The sequence below is a fragment of the Priapulus caudatus genome, unplaced genomic scaffold, assembly GCF_000485595.1.
Source record: "Priapulus caudatus unplaced genomic scaffold, Priapulus_caudatus-5.0.1 Scaffold292, whole genome shotgun sequence".
Lineage (NCBI taxonomy): Eukaryota > Metazoa > Priapulida > Priapulimorpha > Priapulimorphida > Priapulidae > Priapulus > Priapulus caudatus.
This window is the reverse complement of record NW_014577353.1, coordinates 263,558-271,409: the sequence shown is the minus strand read 5'-3', so window position 1 is coordinate 271,409 and position 7,852 is coordinate 263,558.

The following is a 7,852-nucleotide window of genomic DNA, read 5'->3' as shown; positions in this document are numbered from 1 at the left end:
ATAAGATGCAGCAGATAAGACACCACGGATTTAGTTCGATCAAAAGACTTTATTGGCATCTTATATATAATATAAGATAGATTACTTATGATTACAATTTCATCTTGCTACGCGACCCGTTTTGAAATCATCTCAGTGATTTAGGTATATATAGTCTGCATGATCTATAGATTCCTCTTGTCGATTGTTCCCGTCTATTGTTTGGTGCAGGCACTGACTTGTTTGTTTTAGCTACTCTTCCATATTGCTGTGGTATTTATATAATACGAGCTCGCCAAAATTCAATGATATTATTCGACAGAATCTAAAATTAAGCGTAACACTGCCGTGCTGCTTACACGTGTGGGCATAATTAAAAAGAAAACTAGAGCCATCTATATAGTCGAGTGAATTAGTTACTGCTTTTAACGCGAGTTCGTGAACTACCATGGATGCAAAATAAAAACAGTATCACAATATAAGGTTACTGCTCCTGCTAGTAAAAGGTAGTTGCTCACCTCTTTGTATTAATTGTCATTTAATGATGACTCAGTAAAAACTATGCAATTATTATGTCGTTTGCTTCGGCGTAAACGGTTCTCTGTATTCATTAGTAAGGATTAGCTGCCAGTGAAACCTTGGGAGTTTGGCTAAATTTTATTTCTTGTTCGCGATTTATAAAAACGGAATTGACCAACTGTTTTTTGCGGTTTACAGCTCCTAATCATGGACTGACTATAACAACTAAATGCTATGTAGGTACACGTTATTGTGTATACTTATTTCATGTACACCACATATTTCAGGTAGCTATGAGTAAGTTTGGGATAAGCATCTTGACTGTTATGTACAACAGTTATGTACAACACTGTGATTGTCAAAAACTTTTTCATATTCATTTCCCAAGAAAGTAAGAACAGTGAACAAGTAGGACTATGGATTTGTAGTCAGACATAATTCGCTTTTCAATATGAAAAATATTACCGTGTCATTTCATAAAAATCTATTCACTTCTATTAATTAAGTGTGAATTTGCAACCCTGTAGATACACTGACCCTCTCTGTGAATTCGATGAATGGATTCTTCAGGAGATGGATGAAAAACGAGAATTTCGTTAATCATGTTGAAACATTAAGAAAGAATGTGGTAACATTGATATTGCTTTGCTTTATTCTCAGTAGGCCCTACTGCTGAATACCAACGGCTTTTCTTGGACAATGAAGCTTTGTTAAATCTGGTTATAGAATTATCGGAGAAGCGCATCAATTCTTGATTATATATGATAAAATAGTGGTTATATTTGTGGTAATAATTATGGTTGTAGTCTTATATTCGTATGCCACACCAACAAACCAATCGTACGTAGGAAAGTGTAATACAATCTAGATACCTCTACACGTGATAGCACATACTGGACGGGTAAAACTTCTTATTGAGCTCCGAGCTTGCACTACGGTGTTGTTGATAAACGATAGAGGTAGGGTACTGTGTGCTAAAAGTATGTTTCTTCTGCGATACGTTATTTTGATTACTGATATGCACACTGAAAAATTTCTGAATGCACGAAGATTTACTTGAACCCATATGTGTTTTCGATAGAATGAAAATGCCACATGAGAGTTTTGTGATCAGATCCAGAGACACACGACCAACGAGGTTAAATATTATGCATTTACTACATTTTAACTTCTGATTTGATGTATGCATCAGAGAAGATGCCTGCTGTGTTACAGTAGTAACGTCTTCGTATCGTCATAATCGTCATCGCGCCCACATACCTGCGTGAGCTTACGGAAATATGATTTATAAATCTTCCTCTATCACAACTGTAGGTGCGGAAAAGGTGTGAGTACGCGTTGATCTCAGTCTCTCTCACTGTCGGGGAGTGTTTCGATGTTTCAACGAATTAAACACGTTTCCCGCTTCTTACTACGTCTGCAGCAATTTCAATAATTTATTTTCTTACATTTTATCCATTCTTGTCTGTTTAATTATTTAGTTTTTACGGTCATTACAAATTCTTCTGCAGGAGTATCCAGTGTCCGATATTTATGGAGAAACGACCAAAACCATTTCAATGCGTATCTCAGTGCATAACCATTGATCATTCCCAACTCTGTAAGGCGACTACCAGATGTTTTTTTTGTTGCCAGTGCAAAATATAATGGCAATGTAAGAAAGCTAAGTGGAAATAGTCTATGGGAAGTAGGAAATAGCTAAATCGCTACTGGAATAGCCGACATAGATAAGCATATAAGTACTAATAAAAAGAAAGCTTTAATATGTCATCCCTACCATCTCTACGTCACCATCGGTTAGCAATAGCTGCTGTCCGGCCTACAGATAATAATGCAAGGGACACATTACCTCACCGCGGCTCAAGACATTTTGAGGTGATTTGAGAGGGAAAGGGATTACGCATTGCAATAATGAAAAGATTCGCCCAGTGAACAAAATAGAGATTATGCTATTATTTGATGGGACAGAGAGAGAGAGAGAGGCATTTTATCATGCTAAAAATTTTATCGTAAGAATGCGCTTCTCGTATAAATCCGCTGCAATGTTTTAAACTTGCACTGACCGCTCTGTCTCACCACGGAAAACGACCGTGCCTTGAATCTTTTCAAATAGACATTTCTGTACCGGACACGCATACTGTCTTATCAACTATTATCCACGCATTTTCTCAGCGTTCTATCGCGCACTACGTATTCCGCGCATGATCTGCCCTGATTCTTTCTTCTGCGATTGTAAGTACGTCGTCAACTTTCACAGATACGGATATGCATGCAAAGGAAGTGTGTGTCGCACCTCTCGGGCACGTAGACGAATATATCCTTTCAAAAAGGAAAAGCAAAAGATTAAATTTTATGATGCCTTGGCGTGTTGCGCCCACCCAGACTTCCGCTGCGCTGCACGTACCGGGGCGGGTCATGGCGAGTTAAGCGTGCTTAGAAATGCTAAACTTCTTACGCTACAGTAGAGACAGAGCTAGCCTGTATCGTGTGTTAACGTCACCCACGCGTCGCCCATTGTCGGCGGCCGTGTAGAGCCGTTATCGTCTGCTGAGACTGCACTTTCACCGTGATTCTTGGGAGTGCATGCACATGCATTGCAAGCGCTTTGATATACCGCGGGTAATACTCGTCGCTTCTGCTCATCTCGGTGATTCCACTTTACAAATTATGTAAATATATCTGTAACGCCTGGAGTTTGAACCTCCACGCTCGGATAGCAGTGAGCGTCTAACGGGGCGTGCCACTCCTACGTGGTCAGATTCAGCTGTTCTTTGTCAACGAATAGGAATATTAGTATTGAACGTTCGCGTTATCCTGATTTCCTTGATCACAGGAGGAGACTGGTGTCAACATGGAAGAGGAAGGCTTGCGGAGGGACGAATGCGTTGGGGGAGAGTATTGGGGAGTATAAGGGAGATTGGGGAAGAAGAGCTAGCGAGGTGGGCGAAGATGCAGGAGGACGGGGCTGGAGACGGTGAAGAGATAGACAAATGGTAGGGGACTGACGAGAGAGAGAGTGGGAGAGAGCGAGAGAGAAAGCGAGAGCTCGTACGGACAGGGTACGGAGCACAAAAAAGTTAAATGGTGCTGAAAGTATGAAGAAAGGTGGGAACGAAAATAAGCGTTGGGATGGGGTGAATGAGAAGGACAGGAAACGCAAGGAGGCTGAGGACGATAGGAGGTAAGTAGTATAAAAAAAGATGGTGGGATAGAAGAGTGGAAATAGTTATGAGAAACGGGAGAGTTGAACGGGTTGGGGATGTGGGGGCGGAAAGGGTGCGTAAGAAGGTTGGAGAAGGTACAGCGGAACAGAGGATAATGAAATGAAGTAGGGGGTGATACTCCATTAGGAGTAAGATTAGGGTTAGGGTTAGGGTTAGAGTTAGGGTTAGGATTATCAATCATTAATCATTGTGGAGAACTTGAAATGTTGAGCGCACGGTTTGTGCGCGGTCGTGTAGCCGCTGCTGCCGATTTCAAGGTCAAACAAGAACGTGACGATAACGCTGACACTGAATGTGGGGCGGGCTTCTTTCTAAGGAGGCTTACTTTGCTGTTGCCCTATCAAATTTGCGGATTGTTGTATGTTAAGTTGAGACTGGTTTAGACCGGTTCTGTTCTGCTGACGACGTGGCATTTCTGGCTGGAAGTCGACTGTGCGAGTAGAAATTGTGCAAAGTTGAAAGGATTTGGCTTGATATTGCCAGTAAAGGTATGAAACTTGTAATATTTTAAGGGTTTGATCTGTTACTGACCGCGGGTGCCTGTTGAGTAATTATTTAGCCTTCCGTGTATATTGGTGGTAATTTTACGGTGTTTTTCTCTTGTTTATTGTGTTCTATTACTGAACTTTCGTGTCATTTGCAGTGACCGCTTGGAGAACGGTATCAATGTATCGACTGTGTCTATGGCTCAGATGTTAGAAGACGTTGATGTAATCTGATACAGAAATAAACAAGCGCGTTCAACTTCCCGTGATCGTTCAAGCCAACAATTCCTTACAATCATAGTAGGATTAGGGTTAGGGTTAGGGTTAGGGTTAGGGTTAGGGTTAGGGTTAGGGTTAGGGTTAGGGTTAGGGTTAGGGTTAGGATTATCAATCATTAATCATTGTGGAGAACCTGAGATGTTGAGCGCACCGTTTGTGCGCGGTCGTGTAGCCGCTGCTGCCGATTTCAAGGTCAAACAAGAACGTGACGATAACGCTGACACTGAATGTGAGGCGGGCTTCTTTCTAAGAAGGCTTACTTTGCTGTTGCCCAATCAAATTTGCGGATTGTCGTATGTTAATTTGAGACTGGTTTAGACCGGTTCTGTTCTGCTGAGGCTTAGTGGCATTTCTGGCTGGAAGTCGACTGTGCGAGTAGAAATTGTGCAAAATTGAAAGGATTTGGCTTGATATTGCCAGTAAAGGTATGAAACTTGTAATATTTGAAGGGTTTGATCTGTGACTGACCGCGGGTGCCAGTTGAGTAATTGTTTAGCCTTCCGTGTATATTGGTAGTAATTTTACGGTGTTTTTCTCTTGTTTATTGTGTTCTATTACTGAACTTTCGTGCATTTGCAGTGACCGCTTGGAGAACGGTATCAATGTATCGACTGTGTCTCTGGCTCAGATGTTAGAAGACGTTGATGTAATCTGATACAGAAATAAACAAGCGCGTTCAACTTCCCGTGATCGTTCAAGCCAACAATTCCTTACAATCATTAATCATTAATCATTAATGATATCAAAGTTGGGAACACTCCTAATGGAGCGTTAGCCGATGTAGGACAAGGATGTATAAGAGGCTAGGAAAGGTGAGTGGGGTAAAGACGGGTGGTGGGAAGGCTAGGGAAGGAGGAGACGTGAGGCGGTTGGGGTGGTTGAAAGGGTAGGGTGAAAAGAAAGGATGAAAAAGGTAGATGACTTTAGGGGATAGGAAACGAAAGTTGTGAGAGGGTATGGGTTATGGGGATGAGATGATGTACAAAATTACGACTCTCGTTGTTTGGTTCGTCTTAGACTTTATGCGCAAAGTGGTTTAAGCAAAAATCACAATATTTTTATTTTTATTATGTTCCTTGATCAGTCGTGTCGCAACTAAACTAGTGCCTAGTCTGAGCGTAGAAGTGTTATTCCTAATCTAGGTTCAATTATATTTCGCATGAGAAATGGTCTGGCATACATTTTATGTACGTAAGGGGTACACACAACGAATCGTGACTGAGTGTCCTCCAGGTAATTTGAAGATGAGAGTATGGGAATTGTTCTACCCTTTCTCTCGTACCCACCATCGCTGAGACCATGAAATAGCCTGACGCATTGGCTAAGGTCTCCAGCGATGAGGGGTGGCTAGGGTGTCCGACGATGGGGTGAGGTGCGAGCAGTGTGTCAAAAGAAGTCTGAACCTAGAAGATTGCATTTTTTCCAGGTTTCACGTGGCATCTTTAGCCTTTTCACAGGAAATAATTGGTATATCTATAATTATTTTTGTATCGTATTATATCGTATGTATTGTATTTGTATCGTATTATATCGTATGCACAGGCAAATGCGCACTACAGATAACGAGCTACTGCAATTCTCACAAATTCCACGACGAGTTACTGATTTCCCCCCCGACGAGGGAAGGTTTGCATGTATCGTCCTCTTAACACCACCCGTGGTCCACTCCTTTCGCCATCTACCCCCTTTCTCTCTCTCGCGTCTATTCATGTCCAATATTTTTTTCTGGCCTCCTTTCTTCCTCCGTCGGCTACTCTTTTCTCTTCCTCTCGGATACCCCTTCCCCTATTTCCCGCTCTCTCACTCTTCACGTTGCCACCTATATCTCTGTGTCTATGTATGTATGTATGCGTATCAATAGTTAATAATACATGAATTAGAGCTATTATTAGCTGTGGATGTGCATGTGTGTGCGTGCGTGCGTACGCACGTACGCACGCACACACTAACACGCACACACACACACGCGCACACACACGCACACACTAACACGCACACACACACGCGCGCACACACACGCACACGCACATGCACACGCACGCACCCCACCACCACACCCGCAACAACACCACACACACACAAACACCACACAACATGCCTACACACCACCACAACACAAACGCCATTTCCTGCATTACTCCCCTCATCCCTCTACGTCACTCCCCGCTCTCGTCTCGCTTGCTCTGTTCTCCCTCCCGCTCTCGTTCGATCCTTCCATCCATCCCTATTTCCCTCTCCCAACTCCCGCGCGCTAGCAATCTAGCTCTCGCTCTGCTCCCCTCACTCTATCCTCCGTTCCCTCCTATTTTAAGGCTATTTACCACCTTCCCTTCCCTCAGCTCCATACTCCCGCGCTCTCCATCTCACGCACGCTCTCTCCCTCCACACATACATGTAAAGTTTCCCCAGCTGGCTTTTTTCCCAGTAGCTGACTCTGACTCAGTCAAGGCCGCAGTCTGTGTGCCCTGTTATACTTCTCTGGCGTTTATACATGCTTTCACCTGGTCCTTCTTTGTGCACCTTCTTACTACGAGCGAGAGGGCCGAGGCACGCTCTGAGGTCTTTTTCTTATGAGTCACTGAGGCGAACACCCTTGTTTGAATAATAATGGTACAGGCCAACAGAGGGCAGGTGGGTAAACACTTTGTGTTAGTCTGACAGATGAAATCCTATATTATGCCGCCTGCGAATAAAAATTGTTACCAGAGCTCGTGTCAGTGTTAATAGGCGGCTGCGTATTTCTAGTCTTGAGGCAGGCGAGGTGGCTGATACTCACACACTACCGCAGTCCAGTGTAGCATCACAGCGCGCACGCTGAAGCTTGCTGTTGTTCCGGTGTTTCTAACGGCATCGATAATAAGTATTACATTAATTTTGCGACGAGTGTGTAGAAGTCACGCCGATTATACTCTCTACGCTGGAGGCCTTTCTTCCCAACGGTCGTCAGGAGGTGAGTGATCATTTCGTATGTGCTAATTTTGCTGCCGATAAGTACATGCAATCGTACTCTACACATCCGCTGATCACATAGTCGCTTCTATGTTTCCTACATGTGTTCACGCTATGTGAGATCGCTTACGTGCAGCCCGTGCTGTGTATGTTGTTGTATAGAGCTATAGGTTATCCGCCGTTGCCCGGAAAATGGTCGATGCTCTATTTTAATCGATTTACTAGTTGATCCTTAGCACAGTAGGGTTGAAATTATATTACGCCTAGATACACCTAGACAGGTAAAGTGGCTGAGGTCCGTTATATGTGTGTGTATGGGGCAAGTGGGCGCGTGTGTTGGCGCATATACGTGCATACGTCAGATGGGTGAAGAAGGGAAGGGTTGAAGTACAAAGAAAGTCTTCTTCGGGACGGGAG